General features: G+C 42.8%; 1 pseudogene; it reads left to right on the forward strand.

Moving 5' to 3' along the window:
• Positions 1 to 1,039: 1,039 nt before the first annotated feature.
• LOC148022623 (uncharacterized) lies at positions 1,040 to 4,688 on the forward strand (annotated as a pseudogene).
• Positions 4,689 to 27,000: the final 22,312 nt, after the last annotated feature.

The raw sequence follows: 27,000 nt of genomic DNA on the forward strand, positions 1-27,000 counted from the left end.
TGAAATAGTGGAAGAGACCCTAGAGTGCTCCCCTGCCCATGAGTCACTAGCTCCATCGCCACTACAGGTGCAAAATTCAATCTCCTTCTCCATAGGGAACCTAGGAGATAAAGAGGTAGCAAACAAGGGTGCAAAGAGAAGAAATTGAGCAAGTTGCAAAAAAGATGAAGTAGCTAGAGGAGTTGAAGAGGTTGGAGAATGAGTGAAGGAAGAAGCAGGAGGAAGATAATGAGTGACTGAAGAAGATTGAACAAGAATCTCAAAAAGCAGAGGAGGAAAGAAAGAGGAAGCTGCTAGAGGAGGTTGAAAAGAGAAGAGGATGAGCAGCTGGCCCTAGCCATGAGGCTATAAATTGAGGAGGCCTCTCACCCTCGAGAGTTAACAGAGAAGCCCGAGAGAAGAACTAGGAACAAGCATTGTTGTAGAAGAGAGGATTCAAGAACCCATCGTGATGGGCAAGGGAAAGGCCCCACTACACCCATCCTCTCTAGCCTTGCGACTGTCACACCTCCCGCCACTCTAGAGACCTCAGAAGTCTAAGTGGACCAAAGCAACGTGGTGGCATGGGTACAGTACTTGCTGAGCTCAAAGTATCTAGGCCCAATGCCTAGTGGTGGAGCCCCTGTGTTAGGGGCAAAGAGGCCGGCTACACGGGATGTTGAATCTCAAAAAGATCCAAAGAAGCCCAAAATAGAAAGATCAATGACATTCTCTACCAAAGTAGGAGGAAGAGAATGAAGGAGCTCCAAGGACAGCTGGAAAAGATGAAGGAGGAAACACTTTGGAAAAGTTGGAGATTGAAAAAGAGGCATTTGCTGCCTATTAGCTCGAGAAGATGAAGTAGGTGACAGTATATCAGAGGTAGCTAAACGACATGAAGAAGGAGCTAGAAGCAAAGAAGGAGGTGGAGCTGAGAAAAGGAGAAGAAGGCACATAGGAACTCTAGTTAGGGTAGGCCGAGAAGCTCTTGTTAGAGAAGGTAGAGGAAAAAACAAGCTTGGGAATGAACTTTTCATGCCTCATGCATGGACAAAGGGACATGGAAGAGGTCCTTGAGCAACTGAAGGTAACTGTGGATGAGCTCACAGAGGGGCTGAAAAGAGTGAAGATTCAAGCTCATGCACAATGCTATAAAGAGAGAAGCCTAAAAGAACTATTTCTCAAGGATTTATAGGAGGTTAGGGCCCAAAAGGATAAGGAGTAAACCAAAAAGTTTCTAGAGGTGGAGAATCGACTCCTTGAGACTCTCCAAGAGTAGGAAAGATTACAAAAAGAGTTGGCCCACCATAAACAAGACAAAGAAAAAATGCTTGACACTTGGAAAGAACAAGAAGTGATGGCAATGCTATCAAGAGAGTTGGAGGAGGAAGGATGGAGGAGAAGGCCAAAGCTTGCGAAGAGAGAAATATTGGAAGGATAAGGGACCTGGCTGAACACCTTGCTCTAGCAGAAAGTTGAAGCAGCGGGAGAGGTGGGGCGAGAGGTCCAACAATAGGACTTTCTAGATATTATGCTTCATCTAACTCAAGTAGGAGATGAGGACAACGTAGAAGGCCTAAAGAAGAAGCTGGAAATCACAAGAAGAGCCATGAAGTACATGCTCTGAGAACACACCCCTAGAACCAACCCAAGCCTAGAGCAACAAAGGAAAATTCTACTGCAAGGAGGGCTCTTTAGAGAAGACTTAGAGTGGCTGGGAGTTGGAGGCCAAGAATAGTAGGAACAATTGACCACGACCACCCAAGTAGAACCACCAACGGAGGAAGGCCCAAATTGGGAGATACTTAATGACCCCAAAGGGTAGGTTGCCGAATAGAGTGCACCCCCACCTCCATCAATAGAAGTAGAAGGCCAAGAAGAAGATCCAACTATTGTAGAAAGAATCATCAAGGTAGAAAGAATCATCAAGTCCAAAAGAGAGAATGTAGAGAGTTGGCTAAATGTACAAGGACAAAATTTAATGCTAGGCCACAAGACATGCCCGAGGTTCAAATGCCACAAACCGAGGGACAACTAATGCCAATCAATTGGGCACTCTAATTAAACCATTGGGAACAGTGGGAGAAGGGGGGTACACCATTTGAATTTGACTTCTTCTACACTGCTGCCCTAAATCAAGTGTTACCCCCTCTAGTGGTTGAAGGATCCATCCATGTCATGAAGAGGCTGGAAAAGTGGTGGCTAGATGAGAGGGCAAGAAAACCTAGACTATGGAGAAGAGATCTTGTGAGGTACTGGGAGGATAAGGTCACAAAAGAGCCTAAAAAAGTTAAAGGCTATGAGAAGAGCAACCTAATGGTGCAAAAGAATCTAGGATAGCAATTTTGAGGCATGGATGGCTTTTTGCAACACACTACTGTATGAAAGGGATGACCCCACATAGATGGCTTACTCGAGGCACCACGGTGTGGATTTTGACCAAGGGAAGCATGGTAGTATTATGACTTCTCTTTGATCTATAATGTCAATGCCTCTAGCCCTGAAGAATGCCTCATTTTTTGAGACCAAGACCTTTGGCCTTCCATCACTCAATCCCTAGATGATTTTACAACATGCCTTGACCTTGCTTTCCTTATCACCTATAATTACCTTCGTCTCTTACCCAAGAAAAGCACCTACTGCCTCTCTATTTTGACATCAATGTAGGGATAGACAACAGTGTAATGACCTGCCTAATGTTAAGGGCCACTCTCTTGCTAACATTTTGCGTGAGTCTCTTAGAAGATATGAGTGATAATAGGTTCTCGAAATGTAGCCATCCTTTCCTCTCTACTACCCCACTCAATGCATGGATCAATCAGAAGAAGGGCTACATGCTAAGCCATGTATTCCTTGGCAAATCCCTTAGGCCCCCGCTGTCGTGATGCTATGCGTCTACCACTATGGACGTGAGGGTGGAGTTTTTCGCCAGGATTTTGATCTCATTAGTCAACGTCATTAGGATTTTGTTTTCCGTTGTGTGTGTCTTTTTGTTTGCATTTTGCATGACACACGAGTACATGTAGATAAGCTAGGCACATTTTCTTCAATGCATTCATAATTTTTGTGTGGATCATCATTTGATTGATTGCATTGCATGGATTTTAATTTGCATTTTCAAACCACATGAATGATTGGGCACGGAATTCTCTTCCAAAGCACATTCTTGATAGGGCACATTGCATGGAAAAACAGGTTCATATGAAGGGAATATCCATTTTGAAGACTAAAGGATCAAAGGAAAAGGTCATAAGTTTTACATCGTCAGTGAGTATTTCTTGAAGAAAAAGGATCTTGTTTGTAAAACATTTTGTGAGTTATGGTTTGAAGAGCCCACTAATTAGAGTACCACATATTCTAGAGATAATAGTGTTGTTCCTTCTTTGAAATAGCTGAGCGTGTCTAGCACCTTGTTGATGAGTGTCTTCAAAACCATCAAGCTATGGTTATTATTGTGAAACGGAGCTTGGCTTTGGACTTTCCTCATGCAACTTGCCATTCAAATGTTGCCAGTGTAGATGATATATCTCTTTCATATGTGAAATTGGCTCAACATTTAGCAGCCTACAAAAGCTATAAGGGCACATGAGAACTTTTTGGAGTCATCATTGGAAGAGTTAGGGCATCAATTGAAAATTGTTTTTGAAGAGGAAGGTTGCTTATTAATGAATCAAGTTGCAAGCCATCTTGTTGGGATTTTGTCCCTAGAAGATTTGTTTACCTTTGCGCTTGCATTGAGAGGGGACCTACAAGCTTTTGAAAGATCTTGATGCATATCGGAAACCTATGCTTACAATTACAGGAGGAGAATCGATATATTGGAAAACTCCACATTTAAGAAGTTTGACGATATCGATGGTCATAAGGACAACTTGGTTGATGACCAAGATTACTATGAGTATGAAAATATTGTTATAGAAGCCTCTATGAGGGATGCACAGAAGAATAGGCATGATGCAAATGAGTAGAAGGCATATGGTGAATTTCAAATCCTAGGATGTAGCTCCTTGAACAAAGACAGATTTTCAAGTAACAACACCACTTTTCGTAGAAGAGTGCAAGATGGGGGTTTTAATTTTGCTTTTGGGGATGGTCCAAATAAAGGTGAGACTTTGTGTGAGGGGTTTTTTCTACATACCAATGCTCAGGTCGAAGCTTATATGAGGGAACATGTAGACCTGATTGAGAGAGAAGTGAGCTTGTTCTCTTATAGAGAAGTTGAGTGTAGATTAACCCTAGCTCCAGATTTTCACAAGGTACATTATCTCAGATATTTGAACTCTCTTTCAAATGGAGATTATCCAGCAACAATGGACAGTCTTCACCGTTACTTTGACTACAGTCTTGGCAAAGGAGTTTTTAGTGTCACAGGATCATCCTCAACTGCGACAACTGGAAGATTTCAAGCAGGACTGCTTGCTCTTGGTTCCATGCACAATTCCTTTCGACACACAAATCAAGCAGTGTAGGCATTGAATGAGGCAGTTGGCATATCTTAACATAATAGTGACGCTTCTTGTCTTGCTCATGCATTGGCCTGTTTATGTCACTTGGTCTTTGAGGTTGGAGTTCCTGATGACATAGACATGCCTGGCTCCTCTCTTCCTAGATTGGGACGAGGAACTGGTCCTACATTTCGGACAAAGGAGCAGCTACTAGCACTGCTAAAGTGTTGCCTTCATAGAGCAACAAAATTGAAATTGCCTTGATATGAAGTTTGTACAATGCTCATCACTTCTTGGTGGACTTTGGTGCATACATTGGATGCTGTACGCTCGCATAGTGAATGCCGAAAGGTCCCCAAGAACAATAGAACTCTACTTTTTGCACAAAATTCAATGTAAAAAGCATGGACGACATGAACAAGAGACCAATTGGGTGCAATCTCCCCCCATGCCTTGTGTGAGCGCTCCACAAAGCATGTATTTTATGTATTAATCATCTTCAAGCTCAAATAATAGCCCAAATTACAAAATAGCAAGCTTTTAGCTTTTGAGTTTGCTTTAACATAAAATAGGAATAAAGCTAATGGACGGTGCCCAAAGAGTTTGGCATGCCCAATACAATGTCCAAGTAGAAATAACATAATCGTGCGTCCACGCGCATACAAAATAATAATAAATATCCAATGCCTCAATAAATAGGCGTGAAAAAATATAGGCGCCATGCCTAAGGTATGCGCCCATCAAAATATAAGTAATAAATCGAATACTCGCTATCCTCCAATGCTTTCCTCCGCCACTACTGCTATCTCTACACATCAGCTAAAGCATTCACAATCGTTAGTAAAATAATACAATTAAACCGACAAAAGTGAATACCTAGCAGTCTTCAGCTACATAAATAAATCAAATGGTTAGAAATCAATCCTAACCTTAATTTATTACGAGTGCGCACTCTAAACTCATAAACGTTTATTAATTTAATATGCATTTTGCCGAATTACCCGCTATGGAGTCACCCATGTACACACTAAATTAATGAAACGCCCGAAAAGGACAGGCGTCCCCATCAACTTCTCGCACAAAGAATCCACTTTGTGTATGAGCCCCGGTCATCAAAGTTTACGGAATCCACTGTAAAACCTCACGAAATCCACCGTGGCACGAAATCCACCGTGAAATATGCCTCCTGGCATCATACCCCTGGGGTGGGATAGCAATTGACCTCAATTGCTATTAGCTCAATGTGGAGCTAACAGAGTGGGGAAAGCATTTAAGTCTCTAGCGTGCATCCATTGTGCTTCCTCTACAGGATGGTTTTTAAATTTAACTAGATATCTAGAATATCTTCGGCCAGTTCTAGTGGTCATAAAATCAGTATCTATGATAGCTTTAGGTTCAAGTATTTCAGTCTCTTCCTCTAACAAAGGTGGGTTTTCATAAACAGGGTGTATAGGTAATTGGCCTCTAAATGGTCATAATAAACTAATGTGAAATGTGTTGTGAATTTTCCAGTGAGGTGGTAATTCTAACTTGAATGCATTGTCATTAATTTTATGAATGATCCTAAATGGTCCATAGAATCTAGGTGCTAATTTCACAACTAGATGTCTATCTACACTTTGTAATCTACGTTTTTCTATTCTCAACCAAACATAGTCATCAACTTTGAAATTCATTGCTTGTCTTTTCTTATTGGCTTGTTTGGTATATGATTGCTGGGCTTTGGCAATCATGTCTTTAACCTCATCAAATATAGTATTATGCATACTAGCAATATCATCAGCACTCTGAATTCTATTTGACAAAGATGCAACAGGTGTAGATAATCTATAACCATAAATCACTTCAAATGGTGCTTTCTTTGTAGATGTGTGTGGTGTATTGTTATATGCAAACTGTAATAAATGCAAATGTGTATCCCATGTCTGAGGTTTAGAAATAGTATAAGCACGTAAAAGATCTAGAATAGTGCTATTAGTGGCTTCTGTTTGTCCATTAGTTTCAGGATGAAATGCAGATGTGAAATCAATCTTTGTGCCTAGGTTAGCAAACAAAGTAATCCAAAAGTTGTTACAAAATCTAGAATCACGATCAGAAATAATAACTTTTGGTAATCCATGGTTAGTAAAAACAATTTTTAAAAACAATTGTGCTGTCTGTGATGCTGTTAAAGTTTTCTTACATGGAATGAAATATGCTTGTTTACTAAACCTATCTACTAATGTCCAGATCATATCATGGTTAGATTTAGTATTAGGTAAACCAGTAATAAAATCCATAGAAATTTGTTCCCATGGTCTAGATGGAATAGACAAAGGCATAAGTAATCCATACTGTTTACCATGATGTCTCTTAACTCTTTGACAAATCAAACATTCAGAAACAAAGTTAGATACATCAGTGTCCATATGCGGCCAATAAAAATCTTCAGTTAATGTATGTAAAGCAGATATGATACCTCTATGACCTTGATATCGAGGACAATGAATCTCATTCAAAACAAAAGATCGGAATAGAACTGTAACACATAATCTCTTTTCATAAAACATAAATCCATCATTATAAGATAGTGAATCAATAGGAATCAAGTTATTTTGAACTAATTTATTCCAATCAGCATGAAAAGTAATATCTTGATGATAAGTATCTTTCATAGCAATCAAATAATCAAAAGATATAACAGAAATATTATGAATGGCAGGTCTTCTACTTAATGCATCAGCCACTACATTTTCTTTACCGGGTTGATATTGAATGATAGGATGAAAACTCTGGATAAAGGATGCCCATTTGATATGTCGGTCAGATATTTGAGGTTGGCTGAGTAAATGTCTAATAATTTGCTGATCGGTCTTAATCATAAATTCTGAGCCCATTAAGTAGTGTTTCCACTGTCTTAATGCTTGCACAACAGCTAATAATTCTTTATCATATGTGGAATATTTCAGTTCAGAGGGTTTCAGCTTAATAGGCTATAGGATGATTGTCTTGCATAAGTACGGCTCCTATTCCTGATCCACTAGCATCAGCCACTACTAAAAAGAACGGTCTATTAAAATCAGGTAACTGTAAGACAGGGGCATGGGTTAATGCATGTTTCAATAAGTCAAAGGATTTCTGTCGATTATCAGACCAATGATAGACAATACCTTTCTTCAGAAGTTTGGTTAATGGCAAAGCAAGTAATCAAAAATTACGCACAAACTTCCTATAGAAACTAGCAAGACCAAGGAATGATCGTAACTCATGCACATTTTTAGGTATAGGCCAGTTCAATATTGCATCTATTTTCTTAGGGTCAACTTTAATTCCATCAGATGATACTATATGACCTAAATACTCAATTTCTGTTTTAAAGAATTCACTCTTTTCAGGATTTGCATACAGTTGATTATCTTTTAATAATTGGAAAACCAATGACAAGTGCTCATAATGTTCTTTCTCATTTTGACTAAACACCAAAATATCATCAAAGAAGACAATTACACAATACTGATATTTCAAAAATATACAGTTCATCATTCTACTAAATGTAGCAGGTGCATTAGTCAGTCCGAAAGGCATCACTAAAAATTCATAATGACCAAACTGTGTCCTAAATGCAGTCTTGAATAATGACCAAACTTATCTAGTCTCACCTGATGATAACCAGACTTAAGGTCTATTTTACTAAATATAGTAGATCCTTGCAGTTTGTCCATAAGGTCATCAACTCTAGGAATTGGATACCTATTCTTTACAGTGATTTTATTTAAAGCTCAATAGTCAATGCACATACGATAGGTATTGTTCTTTTTCTTGACTAACAGAACAGGTGCACCAAATGGAGAACTACTAGGTCTAATCAATCCTCTATTTAGTAATTCCTCAACTTGACTTTGAATTTCTTTTTGCTCTATCTGGTTATGCCTATATGGTGCTTTGCAAGGTGGTTGTATACCAGGAATCAAATCTATTTTATGGTCTTCTGGACGTGAAGGAGGTAAACCAGGTGGTAGATCTTCGGCAAAACAGTCTTTAAAATGTGCAAGAAATTCTTTATGCCTAGGATGCATATGATTTTCTTTAACTTGCAATTCATTCACCCAGATGAGATAGGATTTACTACTTTTGCGTAATGCACGTTTAGCTTGAGTATGCGAAAGCAGTGGAAAAGCATTAGATGCATGCATACCATACAATGTAATATGTTTTCCTTGAAATTTAATATTAATTGAATGTGTGGAATAATCTATATCTGGGTTATGTTGATGACGCCAAGGCATACCTAAAATAATGTTACTGGATTGTAATGGAACAACTAGAAAATTTCTTCTTTCAGTGTATTGACCAAATTGAATTTCTAAGTCATGCACTTCCTGTGTACCATTATACATAGTGCCTAAGAATGCTGCTTTGATGCGATAATGCGTAGGTACAGTCTGTAATTTCAATTCTTTTACTAGCTTTGCTGAAATAAAATCATGAGTACTACCATCATCATGCAAAATAATCTTTTCCTTTCCATACACTAAACATTTCATAGTCAATAAAGAATGTGGAGTTGGCATACTTGGTAAAGTATCCGAAGGAGTAGTAGTGTCGTCCTCATCTTCCGTGAAATCAGGCATTTCTTCATGTTCTTCATCTTCCATTGCTCCAAGGTAGTTGATATGGGCAAGTGACTTCTTCGAATGGCAATTTGCTGCTAGATGTCCAGGCTGGTGGCATTTAAAGCATACTATAGGCTTGGCTTTGGTTACATTATTTGCAATGGCGGGAAGTCTAGGTACATTAGGATTTGGTTGTGGAATAGGCTTGGGGTTTTGATTGACATTGGATGGTAAAGCAGGTGGTTTTGCCCAATTTTTACGGAAAGATGATGGAGTGAAACGACCTTGATTAAATCTTTTAAAATTTGAGTTGAATTGCTTAGATCCATAGTTACCATTGGCTTGGAATTGCTGTGGACGTCTGTCTCTACCTCGCAGCTTGTCTTCAGTGTCGTGAGCTAATGAAATTGCATCTTCAAGAGTTGCAGGCTTGAACATGTTAACTTCAGCGTAGTAATGCCCAAGAAGTCCAGACATATACTTGCCCTTGTGTGTCACTTCAGGTACGTCTTCAACCATGTGTAACTGGAGTAGTGTATTCCAAAAACGGTCTGTGTACTGAGGAATAGGCTCACGATCCCGTTGTTGAAGAAGGTCCCATTGCTTTATAGCTTTTTCATGGAATTGTGGAGGAAGGAAATTTTGCATAAACTTCTTCTTGAAATTCTCCTAGGTAGTGGGACAATCTATACTCTTGCATACCACAATCCACCAAAGAGATGCTCTATCCACTAAATGATTAGTGACACACTTGATTTTATCTTTTTTTGCATAGGTTTCCTCATGAAAGTAGTCATCAAACTGACTAATGAATGCAAGAACAGTTTTTCCCTCTCGAGTGCCATTGAAAGTACGAAATTTGAAATTTCTTTTACTTATCTTTGATTTCTTTCAAACGGTTTGAGCTTCGAGAGTCGCGTTGATGGTACGTTGGATAAGATCTTCAGATTGAGGTTCTTCTTTGTTGGTAGACGATCTTTGTAAATTTGCCAATTGAACTTGCAATGCTTGCCTAGCCCGTCGTTCTTCATCCAATTGCATCATAATTAAGTCCAGCTTTTGCTCCATCGTAGGTTCAGGTAGGTCGCCTTCAGCCATTAAATCATCCATATGTGGTTTCATCATTCTGCAAAACTCAAAAGACCTCTCACTCTCAAAATCAAGTTAGCAGGATGAGCGTAGCTCAAGTTCGGGAATACAAGGCTTATATATTTTTGGGTGTGGCTTTCACAATCTTCGAAAAATCTGCGTCTTATCCTTCTTTATATGCTGAAAATGCTTCAGCAAACCTGGTATGCATAGAGTACCTTCCAATGAACAACTTTGCAGTTCAGAGTTTCTGCGCAGGAACAACCCTTCTATGAGTTTTGAATAGAAGTCAGTTTTGACTCCAGTTGACTTGTCTGACTTGCAGAGTACCAGACTAATGTGAGTTGCAGAGTTTGTAGACTTACAGAACTTAGTTGCTTTGTCTGACTTGCAGAACTTCGACTTGATAAACTTACAGAATTTGATTGGTTGTGTGTGACTTGGAGATTTGAGAGGACTTAGCTGATTAAAAGCTTAAGTGATTAAGCTTTAAGCTTAATCGTGTGGAAAACGGCGAATCGTGGGGGGAGGGGCGTTTTTGCAACGTGGCGCAAATTTCGGAAAGCTCCTGAGATACCACGCGATGCGGTTTTGAAGCTTTAAGCTTCTTTTAAGCTTTCTAAGCTTTAATTTTTAAACTTTGAGATATGGAATTTATGACTTATCTCTCTGTTCTTGACGACTTGAAGAAGAGGATGTAGGAGTGGTTCTCCGCCTCTGCAGGCTGGTCCTTCGCAGTCTGATGATGGAAACAGAGGTTCTTGATCACAGGAATCCACCCGTATCGACCGTTCGCGACGAGATTGACCGTAGAGCCCGATCGTTCCAGGAGCTCCACCTTCGCACAAGATGGGTAGCGATTGGAAGCTCTTGATCTCAGCTTCGCTCTGATACCACTGCTGCGCAGATCGGATGCTGTATGCTCGCGTAGTGAATGCCGGAAGGTCCCCAAGGACAATAGAACTCTACTTTTTGCACAAAATTCAATGTAAAAAGCATGAACGACATGAACAAGAGACCAATTGGGTGTGTCAAGATTGTGGGAGAGAAGGAAGGAGTCTCGCTTGAAGCTTTCTTGCTTGCACAATGGGGGAAGACACACAAGGGTGGAGGCTGAAAACAGTTTTTCTCTTCTTAGTTGTGTAAGCCAAAAAAACTCTAGTACAAAGAAATAGAAGAACCCTATATATGGGTCTCAAACCAAACTCAACTAACTAAGGTGGCATACTAACTGAGCCACGAACTAGAGTAGATAAGGATAGCTATCATGTAGCTATTATTCATGGGCGGTGTACCAACCGCATCTGCAACTGACAAGTCGGTGACATAAATACACAACGGTCACCCTGGCGTATCACGAGTGGAGCTCGATATCTCAACACTCCCCCTCGAGCTCAATCCCAATTCCTGCACACCAAGCAGGTCTCTGAACTTGCGCAGCTTCTCTGCGCCCAATGCCTTCGTGAATATATCAGCTACCTGATCCTCTGTGCTGACATAAACTAGATCAATAAGACCTAGTAAAACCCTCTCTCGCACATAGTGATAATGCACCTCAATGTGCTTTGTTCTAGCATGATAGACTGGGTTATTTGCCAAGTGTATACTACTCATGTTGTCACAATAAATGACAACTGGCCCATCTGTAGACTGATGCATATCATAAAGTAGCTTATGCAACCAAGCTACCTCACATGCAGCCATTGCTGCACCCCTGTACTCAGCCTCTGTGCTCGACAAGGCAACTGTAGGTTGTTTCTTGCTGCTCCAAGTGACTGCAGCACTCCCAAAAGAGAACACATATCCACTGGTAGATCGTCTATCAGAAATACTACCAGCCCAATCAGCATCAGTGTATCCATGCAACTGTATCTGAACCCCAGTCTCATAAAATAGTCCATACTGCAATGTGGACTTCACATACCTGAGTATGCGTCTAGCCGCATCCAAATGTGGTTTCCTTGGAGCCTGCATAAACTGACTTACCAATCCAACAACATAGCTCAAATCTGGCCTGGTAATAGTCATATAAATCAAACTTCCTACTATGCGTCTGTACATAGTAGGGTCTTCTAGAAGCTCACCTGCATCTGTGCTCAGCTTCACATTCTGCTCCAAAGGAACTGAAATAGGCTTACAGCCTGTCATCCCATATTTGGACAGCATGTCCAATCCATATTGCCTCTGCAAGAGCTGTATCCCACTTGGTGATCTAATCACCTCAATGCCCAAGAAATAACGCAGCTCTCCCAAATCCTTCATCTCAAACTTCTGCTTCAATAGCATTTTCACATGAAGGATATCTTCATCACTGTCACCTGTCATAATCAAATCATCAACATAAATGACAAGTAGCATAATACCTTTCTCTGTTTTTCTCACATAAAGTGAGAAATCTGCCTTGGAAATCTGAAAGCCAATAGTGACAAGATACTGTCCTATCTTGTCAGACCATGCTCTAGGTGCCTGCTTCAAGCCATACAAGGCTTTCTTCAACCTGCAAACAAACTCAGGATGAACAGCATGCACATAACCTGGTGGCTGCTCCATATATACCTCTTCTTGCAAATCACCATGCAAGAAGGCATTCTTTACATCCATCTGATGTAAAGACCATCCCTTTGATGCAGCCATAGCAATGACTGCTCTTACGGTTGCCATCCTTGCAACCGGACTGAATGTTTCTTCATAGTCAATGCCATATGTTTGTGCATACCCCTTGACCACTAATCTTGCCTTGTATCTGTTCACAGAACCATCTGCATTGTGCTTCACCTTATAAACCCACTTACAGCCAATTGCATTCTTACCTTTAGGCAAAGGTACCAATTCCCATGTAGCATTTGCTTCCAAGGCATCCATTTCTTCATCCATGGCTTTCTCCCATTTTTCTTTTCCCATGGCTTGCTCAAAAGAAGTGGGTTCTGGTTCCTGTATCACTTTGACCATATATGCATAGTGAATGGCTGTAAATCCATCATATTTCAGCCTATCCACAGGATACCTAACTCTGGTAGACCTGCGCAAAGTAGGTTCACTCCCAGGTGCTCTCAAAACATCCCTGGTCTTCCTTACTCCAGGTGTAACAATAGAAGGAATACCCAACTCATCATCAATGCTCTGTTCTGAGCCACTGGATTCACCATCCACATAAGAGTGACCTGCATTCACATCAAACATGGGCTGATCAACCTTCTCTTTTCCTTTTCGTGATACCTGCATACCACTATCTGCATTGCTTTGAGAAGATTCTCCTGATCTCAATCTGCCTGTCCATGGCGAAGAATGTGAACCACTGCTAGAGGACGCTCCAGGTCCACTAATATTTTGTGACTGCTGCTGTGAATTCTGTGTAGCATTACCATTTTGTGCATCTTCATCATCAACCACATTTACTGGTTTATACCAGCTACTCATCTCATCAAAAACAACATCTCTGCTCACTGTAAACTTACGAGTAGAAGGGTTATAGCATCTATACCCTTTTTGCTGCAGAGAGTAACCAATAAAGATGCACTTCTCAGCTTTTGGATCCAACTTGGATCTCAGCTCATCTGGCACATGTACATAGGCAATGCAACCAAAAATTTTCAAATGAGAAATATCTGGTTTCCTACCAGTATACCTCTCCTCTGGAGTCATTCCATGTATTGCTGCAGTGGGAGTCCTGTTCATTATGTAGACTGCTGTAGCAACTGCTTCAGCCCAATAAAAATCTGGCAAGTCTTTTTCATTGAGCATGGCACGAGATACCTCTCCAATATGCTTGTTTTTCCTTTCTGCAATTCCATTCTGTTGTGGGGTATAACTGCATGAATATTGCTGCTTTATGCCATGCTCCTGCAGGAACCTTGCAAACTCATTTGAGAGGTACTCTCCCCCTCCATCTGACCTTAGGCATTTTATCTGCAAGCCTGTTTCTTTTTCAACCATAGCTTTAAGAGTTTTGAAATGCCCAAAAACTTCACTTTTCTTTTTCATAAAATACACCCAAACTTTTCTGCTATAGTCATCAATAAAACTGACAAAATAATGACAGCCTCCAAGAGATGCAGCTTTAGTTGTCCACACATCAGAGTGAATTAATTCCAATGGCTTCTCACTCTCTTGAACATGTCTAGGAAATGGTTTCCTTGCCTGTTTTCCAAACTGACAGGCTTCACATACCTTATGCATTTCTGCAACCTTGAATTTGGGCAATCCTGCAACAATATTTTGGGCCTGCATTGATTTAAGTCGCTGTACATTAACATGACCAATGCGTTTATGCCAGATATCAATATCTGCAACTACACCGGTCCCATGTGCAAACATTGCTGCACTCAATTCAGACATGTCTGCATCCAATGTAAACATTCTGCCCTTCTTCTTTCCTTTTGCTATCAAGCGACCTTTATTTTTCATATCCTCAACAAAGCATCCATGAGGATTAAATCTGACCTGCAAGCCCTGTTCAACCATTTGACCAACTGAAACCAGATTCTTGGTGATATTCGGGACATGAAATACATCGGACAGGTATTTCTTTTTCCCACCCTGCATAGACAAGGGAATTTTTCCAATCTGCACAATAGGATGTGCAGTATCATCACCAGTCTCCACAAATCCTGGTTTTTCCATTTTCCTTGCATCCTCCATCCATTCTGCATGACCTGTCGTGTGGTTTGATGCACCTGAGTCAACATACCATACATCATTGCTTTCTTCTGCACTTGTCATAGAATTGTTCATGTGCTGCACCATGAACAAATGCTCATTTCTGTCATCACCCTGTCTACTAGAAGATGCATAATTCCCTTGTTGCAGTTTTCCATTCATGATGTCATTCTGCTTTTTATAGCAGTCTTTAGCCATATGACCCATTTTACCACAGTAGTAGCATTCAACATTACTGTTTGCATTTTGGCCTCTTTGCCATCCACCACGACCTCTTTGGCTCCCCCTGCCTCTAGAGTTACCACGTCCTCCTCCATAGGACTGGTTTTCTTGAGTTTGCTGCATATTCTGATTTCTGCCACGGCCTCCAAATCGGCCTCCTCTACCTCTGCCTCTACCTCTTCCAGCATTTGAGTAGAAGACAGCTTCTTTTGAAGTTCCTCCTGAAGAAGATGCACCACCATTTCTCTGTTCCTCAGAAATTAGAAGAGCAATCAACTCCTCAAAATCAGGAAATCTTTCACGAACTGAAATGGATGTCCGAAACTGTGCATAATCCTTTCCTAGACCATTCAAGGTCACGGAAACTAAATCATCATCTTCCACTGGCGACCCAATGGAAGCAAGTGCATCTGCAATCTTCTTCACCTTCATGTGGTAGTCGTTGATGTTCATATTTTCTCTTTGCACATTGTGCAACTCTTGCTTGAGCTGCATTTTCCTGGCTTGCGTATTTGTGCTATACATTTTTGACAAAGTATCCCATGCCTCCTTTGGCGTACTTGCATCCTGAATATGCACAATCATAGAGTCTGAAATGCTGATAGACAGCCAGTACATAGCTTTCCTGGCTCTCTCATGCCATGTTTTAAATGCCTGCATTTGCTGTTGATTGGGAACATCAGGAAGAACTGGTTCTTCTTCATTTCCTGCAACAAATTCCCAATATCCTTTTCCCATAAGGAAATTCGTCATTCTAAACTTCCATGCCTGGAAGTTGTTCTTGTCAAGCTTTTCTGTGACAATCTGTGAAAGAGAATCAGACGCCATTACAGAATACTGCAAGAAATCCTGTCACTGCAAAAAACACAGCTTCACCCTCACAAGGGCAAATCTGCAAAACTGGCGAAAGTGGTATTTGACCACACAGTCACTTCCTAGTGACGATTTTGCATAAACAGGAACCAAGGATGATTCTGAAACTCCCAATGTCTCTGCGCACAAGCATACGATGCAATTTCTACAGTAACTTTTCACCGACCTGTAGAACAGTGGTCGCACAGCATAAAACTGAGCCTTTTCTTGAGTGCGTGCAGAAAACTTCCGTCTGCAAAACAGGCCCCGAAATGGCCTCAAATCAAAAAAACAAGGTCGCCAAGGGCTAAAGCCCTTTCCCGCAGCATATACTGCCCTCTTGCTTCACCGCGAAGGGCGTCTCAACCTGAGACAATGCACTCCTGCAATTTCCGGCTGTGCTACCTGCAGAGATCTGCTCCCAAAACAGGAAATGAAAGCAACACTGCTCCTCTTACCAGACCACCGCGAGCTTGGCTTGCTTTCTTGAGCTCCTTACCACGAACAAGGCTCTGATACCATGTCAAGATTGTGGGAGAGAAGGAAGGAGTCTCGCTTGAAGCTTTCTTGCTTGCACAATGGGGGAAGACACACAAGGGTGGAGGCTGAAAACAGTATTTCTCTTCTTAGTTGTGTAAGCCAAAAAAACTCTAGTACAAAGAAATAGAAGAACCCTATATATGGGTCTCAAACCAAACTCAACTAACTAAGGTGGCATACTAACTGAGCCACGAACTAGAGTAGATAAGGATAGCTATCATGTAGCTATTATTCATGGGCGGTGTACCAACCGCATCTGCAACTGACAAGTCGGTGACATAAATACACAACGGTCACCCTGGCGTATCACGAGTGGAGCTCGATATCTCAACAGGGTGCAATCTCCCCCCATGCCTTGTGTGAGCGCTCCACAAAGCATGTATTTTATGTATTAATCATCTTCAAGCTCAAATAATAGCCCAAATTACAAAATAGCAAGCTTTTAGCTTTTGAGTTTGCTTTAACACAAAATAGGAATAAAGCTAATGGACGGTGCCCAAAGAGTCTGGCATGCCCAATACAATGTCCAAGTAGAAATAACATAATCGTGCGCCCACGCGCATACAAAATAATAATAAATATCCAACGCCTCAATAAATAGGCGTGACAAAATATAGGCGTCATGCCTAAGGTATGCGCCCATCAAAATATAAGTAATAAATCGAATACTCGCTATCCTCCAATGCTTTCCTCCGTTACTGCTGCTATCTCTACACATCAACTGAAGCATTCACAATCGTTAGTAAAATAATACAATTAAACTGACAAAAGTGAATACCTAGCAGTCTTCATCTACATAAATAAATCAAATGGTTAGAAATCAATCCTAACCTTAATTTATTACGAGTGCGCACTCTAAACTCATAAACGTTTATTAATTTAATATACATTTTGCGGAATCACCCGCTATGGAATCACCCATGTACACACTAAATTAATGAAACACCCGAAAAGGTCAGGCGTCCCCATCAACTTCTCGCACAAAGAATCCACTTTGTGTATGAGTCCCGGTCATCAAAGTTTACGGAATCCACCATAAAACCTCACGGAATCCACCGTGAAATATGCCTCCTGGCATCAGACTCAAAGGCTCTGGACAGCTTGTTACCTCTCCTAGTGATGTTTTCAAGACTTTGAAGTTGAATAGGAAGCACATTCAACACAGATGGAAGCCCTGCTTGGAAGAGTTGGCCATGTACTTGTTTCTTTCCTCCAATTGGCAGGGACATCAGATCTCTTGTGCACTGCGTCATGGGAACTCTATGGCAGTGCTCCGATGGTCCATGTGAGCTCTTTTCTCCATGCGTGCCTTGCTTGAGTACCATTATCAGTACATCACTTGAGAGAGAGAGAGAGAGAGAGAGAGAGAGAGAGAGGGGGAGAGAGAGAGAGAGAGAGAGAGAGAGAGAGAGATGTCCTTGAGCAAAGGTTCATTAGGATGGGATTTGGGTTTTGTTTTTTTATTTTTTAAAAATGAACTTCAAATTGCCAAAATTTTTCTAACGCATGACGATCAACATCAAGGGTGCCTCCAATGGCTTGTCATAAACGACAAACTTGACACCAAGTTTTTTATCCTAACCCTGCAATGCATTGTCTCAAATAGGCAGTGGACCGACGAACAGGATGACAATGAGGCAATACTCCGTCCACGTAGAAGAATCGCAGGGTGACGGTGATTATGAACACGATCATGGCGGCTCCAATGATCATAAGCTTAGAAAAGCTTAATGTTTAAGCTTTCGAACATAAATGATTTCAATAAAGCTTAAAAGCTTAAAGCTTTAGAGGATTTTATGTTTCTTTCATGGGAAAAGAAAGCTAAGGCTTGAAACACCTTAGTTTTATTTGAATAGCCAAAAAACACATGTGAGAGAAAGAGGAAAAAAACTATAAAAGGGAGGACTAGGAGGGCAAGGGGGATCATCAAATTCGAGAGAGAGGCTTGAGGTTGAGCTTTGTTTCCCTCGCCTACATTGAAGTTTTCGCCATTGAGTTACTTATGAAGGTGGCTTGTGTTTGAGCTTGGTGCTCCTCGCCTTCCTTGAAGATCGTCATCAAGTTCTATGGAGTGGCTTTTGAGTCAAGAGCTACGAGAGCTCCTTGCCCTCTTCAAAGTTAGCATCGTCAAATTCTATGAGAGTGGCTTGAGTTTGAGCTTTGAGCTCCTCGCCTTCCTTGAAGATCTTTCCATAAATCTTGACATTGCACCTTCTTCTCTTCTCTCTCAGATTGAGATCGAGGGACAAGACCTTGTCTTCTAATTGGTCAGTGAACATTTTCTTGCTTAAAAGATACAAATTCCATCTTGAGCTGCTCATATGTCTTTTGATCATATCCGAGAGTCTTTTGATCTTATATCTTGTCTATAACTTTAATCAAAGAATTTGTTTTCTCATTCATCTTGAATCTAAAATTCTTATGGATAGTTATTTTACATTTACTCCCATCACAAAGCGTCCCTGTGGTGAGCGACTTTCATGAGCCCTCGTGCAAATTCCATGCGACACCGCATGAAGCTTCTAAAGAGCTTGAGGATGACATCTAGCTTGTCTCCTCCTACTTATACTAAAAAGAAAAAGAAAAGAATAGAAAAGAAAAAAGAAAACAAAGAAAAAATAAGAAAAGAAAAGAAAAGAAAAAGAAAAGAGAGAATGAAGAAAAATGGAAAGAATGAATGAAGTCCACTACTCAAGTTAGGTGCATTTGGTGACCTTGGTTGGCCAGCTCTATACCTAGCCCCCTAGCCCCCTAGCTCCTTTCAATCCCCCACTTCACACTTAGGGCTCATCAAGGGCAGGACACACCTAGGGAGGTCACACTCACCTATGGTTAGACATGTCTCCCTAAGCTACATCCACCACACCTTCCCTTTACACGAACTAGGTCCTCAGGTATGGGATAGCACCCCAAGCTCACCAACTCCCAGTTCCATTGGCATGGACACAATGCATTGCATGGCAAGGTAGACTCACCCCCTAGGTAATGCATCTTCTTTTCCCTTTCCGATGAATTTGACCAACCGCGACAACCCATCGACCTTGGAAGCCTTGTCACCCACTCAATCCACTCTCAGCCTCCACAACCTCAACCACTTGATATGCTCCTTCTCCATGGCCAATCCCCATTAGGCCCCATCAATGACCCCTATGACAATCCTTCAACCACCCAAGCCCTCATCAACAAAGCCCACAAGTGCCATGGAACTGGCACTTGACTAGGAGGAGGGTAATGTTTGTTAACCTCGGTGCAAGAAAGGCAAGAAATAAAAAGGAAACAAAAGAAAAATTGAAAATACAAAGCAAAGCAAAAAAAGTGGCATGACAATAGAAATAAGAGAGAAAGGGCTAAAAGCAGAAAGATGCCTTAAAAACCCAAGGCAAGTGTAAAAATGGAATATGTGCATTTTTAAATGCAAAGGCACCCCTAAATCTTTGCGAAAGAGCTCTAGGCTCCCTCCTATGCAATTTGTAAAAAGTAGATAGGCACATGGGTAAAGCCACAATGTAAATAGAAGAGAGTAGGAAAAGAGGACCTAGGCTAAATGGCCGATCATGTAAAAAAAGGGGTGGGTGCCCAAAAGGGAGGTGCTGTGATCGTGTGTGCTTTCTTTTTTCTTTTCTTTCTTTCTTTGTTTCTTTCTTTCTCTTTTTTTTTTCTTCTTTCTTTTTCTCCTTTTCTTTTCTTTCTTTCTTTCTTTCTTTCTTGCTTTCTCTCTCTCTCTCTCTCTCTCTCTCTCTCTCTCTCTCTCTTTGGTGGGAAAAATGAATATAATCAATGCCATACATTGAGGTTCTTAGCCTTTCATTTGGATTGAGAAATGTTGGGATTCAAAGGCTATGAAGAATTGATATTACAGAGATGATTGTGTCACCAGCCCCTTGATGCTAGAGGAATTGTTGTTGAGATGAAGAGATACACTCGAGATTTTGCAAACCTCTTCGTAACATGTGAGACATCGAACAATTGAGGTAGCACTTGGAGTGAGCTGTGCATGGACAAGGGCAGAGCATCTTGCGAATTGAACCCTGGATGATGAAGAGATGTTCGCCCTTGTTGAGAGTGTGGCTCCTGCCCGAACATAGAGTTTGGCCAAGAAGGAGGAGGTAATCGATGATTATGCTTTGGCCATGCTCAGTTGCAATATTTGCTTTTTCTGTAGAGGTGTCCTTGGGTTCTCATCCAGTTGCATTTTCGCCATGGCTTTTGTTTCTTGGTATTCCTATCACTTCCTCCATAATGGTTCTTTGTGGGGTTGGTGGTTTTGTGGTGACTTGGATATTAAACGCTTCTAGACATTGACCTGTGTCATTCTGCATCCATTTGTCACTTCGTGAGAGTATATGATCGCTTGCGTTAAGTATACCGAACCAATGCAATCATGTTAAAACATAATTTTTCAGAATGCTATGATGCCCATCCCCTTACTTGTTAAGGCCGCATACATTAATGGTAAGTGAAGGAAGTGTGTGCAAGTGGGGATCTTGCCCCTTTACTCATAAAAAACAAAAAGTTATGGTATGATGACTTGTCAAGCTACTTGTACATCATAGGGGCTTAGTCGATAGGTTCTAGGCGGGGTGAGTTCGGTTGGCTAGGCGACCGGGGCAGTGCTGGTGCGGGGCTCCCGTGAGGTTGGGCAGGAAACATGTCAACTGGGACATGAATGGTGCAGTCCCGGGCCGCGACCGTTTCCAAAATGTCTTTAAACAGTTCATTAAATTCTTCCTTGTCCCGGGCCGCCTTTTCTGCCCTTGAGCATCTGGTGCCCGAGCATACGTTGGGGGTTTGTGCCACTGGTGTTGCCACATTGTGTGCGTCTCCTTGAGCGTCCACTCCCCTGGCCCACGGATTCTTCGGCCTTCGTCTGGGGCGGTGTTGCTTGGGGCCGCGTTTCTTGGCGTATCTTTTAAGAGTGGGCATGTAGTGCACCGGTGGAGGGGCGTGTGCTGCATGTTCCCGTCGGCTGCGGAGAGTGTCCTTGCAAGCTAGCTGCCCTTGGTTCTCCATGTTTTCCTCGCGGGGGGCCTGTAAGATGCGAATCAAGGATTAGGATTTGTCACATGATAAGACTATTCATATGTAAGGGATTATAGTGCAGGTTATCAAGCGCATAGGATGAGAAGGGGAGGGGTGGGGCATGCAGTGTTGTTGTAGAGAGATGGCCCCCGTGATATATATTTAGCCTCCTGCCATTAGCAGATCTTGGTTCACGCCGAGTTACGTCGGCTGGCGGTCATGGATTTAGGCAGGGCTCCTCCTTGGAAGGATAGACGGGAAAGGGAAGAAGGTGTCTAGAAAGGGACTACACCCTGTCTACACCATTAGAGTTGTTGGTCAAGGCTTCCTATGGCGGTAATGTGGGTTGCATGCCCTTCACTTGGAGGTGGGGATGGTCACATGGCTTTTAAATGCGTGATGAGAGGAGGACTTGAGGAGCTTAGCCTGTCAGACCCAACTCTTCTCCCTGTGCTTGACTATCATTACTTGTGTGTGTTGATAGTGTTTATACACGGTGACACACAAATCAGTGTTTATTTATATACATATTTATGAATCCGTGTCACTTCACGAGGATAAGAACCAATTGTAGAACTCGGGGTTGTACTGGAGCGTGGCACACACATCTAGCACTCATGGCAGCTTACTTAGTACCGATAGATATTTTGCGACATCGAGCAGCATGGACCCTTGTCAGAGTCTAATGGCCACATGTAACTCCTCCTCAGTGAGAACCTTATCAAATAGAGAGTTTTCTTGGCTAGGTTCAGCCAAGTTCGTACCATGAATGGCAGTCAGCACACGAAGGGAAGTTGATGCCACATAGGTTGGGTCTCTTTGAGATCGCCATTTGGCCAATCGCTCCTTAGATACTATCATGATTTGAGCTCCTAGTTTGGCCATTGCAATGCGGTTTTCACACCAACGCTGTTCAAATTGACTTCCGCCCTCTGTTAGTCACTTTAGTTTCTCTATCTCTAAGAGTTTTGGTTGGCAGAACATATCATTGAACGTGACAGTTAAGCGCAGTTCGTCGGCTTCCTCGTCAGAGATGAGTTGCATGCGTTCATGCAGGAGCCTGTCGTAGTGCTCGTTAAGATGTTCTTGCTCTTCCCAGGATAGAGGAAAGGGCAAGTAATCTCCAAGCTGCTCCTTGGGGATTGTGCCCATGTCCGCAAGGACGTAAACTCGGGCGAACACCTTGAGCTTAGCATCCAACTCAGCTAAGCATTCTACGATACTTCTATGTTCAATGAGGGCTTGCTCGGTTGCCATCCCATGCAAGGTTCTAGGAGTTTGTCTAGGCTTTAGCATAGCTGGGGGTTCAGGCCTATATGAGCAAGATTGGTCAATGCTAGGATTGCTTATGCTCTTGGGATTTCCATGTTTCTCTTGAGGCTTCGTTATTGTGTCATGGTTCTCCTTGGGTGTGACTGGTGTGAATTCGTCATCCCGTCGTGACAGTGTTGTATCCACTCTTGATTGGTCGATGTGAGTTCTATTGTCAGTGGATTGAGTGTTGAAAGCAACTCTTGATGGCAATAGCTGCTTTGATTTTTCAGAGCACACGGATGTGTCTAAGGTTTCACCGCTATTAGGAGAGACATCAATGGATTCACTAGTGGATGGACTTGATGCTTTATTCCCTAGCTCTCCAGTGCTCTTGGTCTCAACATTCTTGGGGTCCACAACCACTTGTAGCTGCTGTTGTTTTCGATGTTTTCTCCTCTTTTTATTGGTCAATGAAGGTGCATCTCTCAATGACTCAGGACCCTAGACTAGGTCAATCGTTGATGTGCTTGGTTGGGCCTTAGCATTATCCTTCTCTAGTGTGTCCTTACGGGACATGGCCGTGGCCTGCTGAATAGCCTCACTAGGTTGTGAGAGCACAACTACCTCCCTTTTTGAAGAGTCTAGCCCTTCAACCAACTCCCTTGTGTTTAACTCCTCCAGCCTAGGCTTTAGGCACTTTGAAAGTGCTGGAGTTGTCGAGGGATTTGGTTGCGACACCTCCTCCATAGGTAAACCACTAAGGACACGTTCCACAAGGGGCATTGTCACGGCCGAGCTGTGATTGTTGTGATCCCTGATTTGAAGTAGTAGCAGCTAGTTTAGTGGGCTGGCTACCCTTGGTGGATTGTGGTGTCAAGTCCTTAGGCCGATCGGAAGTGGCCGTGCCTTTTGTGGCCCTTTGAGCACTCATCTGTGTAGATCGAGAATGAGTTGATCTAGTCACATTGGATTGCACAGGCATATCCTTGGGCCGAGAGCTACGACTAGTGTCATGTCCCCCCTCTTGGATATTTGGAAGCTTTGATGGAGATAGAGATTGGGAGTGAGTAGTCACCATTGACAACCGCTGTTGTGCTTCCTGTGACCGTTTGGAAAAAAAGGATGTAGGAGATCTAGGACTCTTAGGTGGACTTGGCACTAGCTGAATGATTTGCTCGTGGCTGTCAAATGATTTTGCTATTTGCTCTATTGAGAGAGTAGCCTTGCCATGAGCAATGTTGTGCCTATGATGCTTGTTCTTCCCTTGGGAACTCAAAGGCTCTTTGGGTACTAATGATTTTTGAGCATGCTCAATGGCTACATATGACATCTATCTATTTAGCATGCTAGGCTGAGGCTCTTTCTTTCGAACAATCATGTCTAGTTTCTTGCCTCGAGACCTAGAGTTTCACTTAGATTTCCTCCTGTGCTTCATTGCTTTTGATGCACTCTGACCTTCAGCTGATAGAGGCGGTTTAGCAGGGGATTTTGGTACCCAAATCCATCGGTTACCTGCGTAGTACCCTTGAGCACATAGCAACGCTTTGGATATCCATCGCGGCGTTGTGCTGACCCTCCATCGATGCTTGCGTCTATGAGGCTTGGGCTTCTTTTGGGGTCTTCTACGATATTTGTAAGTCCAAAGCCCGTCCTTGGCATTGTCTCTTGACCTTCTTGTTCCAGGCTTGGCCTCACTCACTGGTTCTCGTTGTTTGACCTATGCTTGTATCAGTTTTTCTAACAAGTCCTTGCTCTCGTTAGTAGGCTTGATTATTACGTCAGCACCTTGCTTGCCTTTCCCTCGAGGTTTGACGAGGTCACCCTTGCTAAAGTTTGTGACTATCCTCACACCTGGTAGTGTCAGGTGTATCCTCTGTGCTACATAGTCGGCCTCACACTTGGTCGCCCTTTTGAAGGGTCTTCCTAGGAGGGTTTCTTTCCCGCAGCTAGCACTATTTGGAGGAACATGAAATAGGATATGCAAGCTTTCTGTTTCAATTGTCGCAAGGATTTTGCACTTCCCTATGAGTGCTTGTGGGTGTCCCCCATAAGGGCTAAGAGTTGCACTAGTCGGTGTGAGCTCTGGTTGGCCTAGTAGGGTCCATGATTCATAGGTCAAGATGTTAAAATCTGCTCCTTCATCAATCAAAGCATCGATAGTATGCTCTCTTTTCGCGGTGAGTTTGACCCTGAGATAAGCAGGTGGTACTATGTCTTCATCTTTCGGGTCTCGGCTTGTAAATTTAAGCCTTCTGATAGATGCCCTTGAGTCCCGACATGCATGACTAGATGTGGATTCTCCACCAATGTCTTGGGTTGTCTGTGTAGTGTTGCTCAAGGTACATCTCTCGTCAAGACTGTCATATCTAGTCATTCTCACTATTGTAGCTTGATGTTGTTGCTTTTCGCTTTGACTAGATGTAGTCCGAATGCAACACGTATGTGTTTTTGCAATGTGGCCTTTTTGCCCTTGTTGGCTAGATGGGCCCATTGAGGTTCTAGGGTCTCTGTTTCTCTCTCTTCGGATATGAGCTTTTGGTTGCTCATTTGCAAGTGAGAATCCATGCTCGTGTAGAGCCATTACTACACTAGGGTCCAATTTGGAGGACCTATCATGGCATGCGTTTTCTCTCCAACCTACTTTGGGGAGGTGTGGAGGGGGCAGAGCCCCCTCTGTGGGGGTCCTGGGGGGGCAGTCCCCCCGGCCTGCAGGGCCGTTACAGTAAAAGCCATGCACAATTTGGAGGACCGTTTATAGCCAAATTTTTAGCTACGTGCTCTAAATTTTAGCCCAGTGATGGATCTGTGATGTGCCTTTAGCTCTACGTAGCCTTTGGGGTCAATCTCGGGGTTTAGATGCGTCAAAATTTGCATTCTAGATACCTGTCCAATTTTCAGGAATCCGACTATTAGAATCGGACGTCCAATTTTGGGTTGGTCCGATCGGCCTAGTGGTCCGATTTTGGTCACGTCGGATTCTAGGAATCGGATCGGACAGGGTGGTCCAATTCTGACTGGTCCGATTCTAACTGGTCTGATTCTGGAATGGTCCAATTCGGACTGGTCCGATTCGGACTGGTCCGATTCTCGCTGGTCCGCTGGTCCGATTCTGGCTGGTCCGATTCTCGCTGGTCTGCTGGTCCGATTCTGGCTGGCCGATTCTGGCTGGTCCGATTCGGACAGGGGTGGGTCCGATTTCCTCGATCAGATGAAGCGTCTGATCGGACAGGTTGGTCCGAGTTTGAGTGTCCGAGTGGTCCGATTTCCAAAATCGGACGGATTGGTCCAAGTGGTCCGATCGGACATGGTCCGATCGGACGGTTGTCCGAGTGTCCGATTATGGACTCTGGTCCGATTCTGGACGGGTCCGATTCTAGGACTCGGACGAGCTGGTCTGACTATGCGGCCGATGGCCCGCGAGTTGCACGTGATGCCTCTAGGCTGACGTCTACTATACCGAATCGTCCAGCACCTTCCAAATAGATACAAAACACTACAAGGAAATGCCAGACATGCCTAGAATCACTATGGTGCTCGAATCAAACGGCACTCCAAGGATCTGTGCCCCTATTTCCCTGTTTTAGCCTGTTATACAGCAACAGAAAACCCTACTGTTTGCTTCTTTTTCTTTGTTTTTTCCTATCCTAAATGCATACAAATCACAAAGCAATCACCTACACTACTCCAACATGCTTTTCCAAATCCAAAAAACCAAAAACCTACTTGTTAAGGAGATCAAATACCTCTTCAAACTCCCTCGCTTCCTACCTATCTACCTCAAGCACCGGTTCGGGGAAAACCCTACTCCAATGCTCGATTCGAAGCGTGCAAGCGCTCAAGGCTTGAATCCGTTTGTCCTGGCACAACGGAACCAAAATGTGGGAGCTTTCGCTCAACCGCCAAGACCCACGGACCGCTTATTGTTTCAAGCATTCCAAGCCGAGCACTAATGGCTACCTCTCACATAACCGACGCACCATCCATATCTACGGGTGTAGTGAGCTTACCTCCATGCCATTCGAGTTACCTCCTCTCCCGCGCACTCCGGTAGCTCCACGATCCAAGTGCAAGCTTCAAGCAAGCTCGATCCTCCCGCTCCAAGCTCCAAGCTCCATTGCCACGAGCAAGAGAAGAGAAGAGAAGAGAAGAGAAGAGAAGAGAAGAAGAGAGGAGAAGATGGAGAGCTTCTCCACCCCACGGTCCCTCACCCTCACACACTCACTCCCTCACACTCTCACACTCCCTCTCTCAAGCACAAGCTCAAGCAAGCAAGAAGAAGAAGAAGAAGAAGAAGAGGAGAGCTACTTTTGGCCACACACAAGAATGAGCTTCTCATTCACTTTTCAACTTTA

This window comes from Lygodium microphyllum, chromosome 16 (genome assembly GCF_053477565.2).
Source record: "Lygodium microphyllum isolate KBCC chromosome 16, Lygodium_microphyllum_v1.1.10, whole genome shotgun sequence".
NCBI lineage: Eukaryota > Viridiplantae > Streptophyta > Polypodiopsida > Schizaeales > Lygodiaceae > Lygodium > Lygodium microphyllum.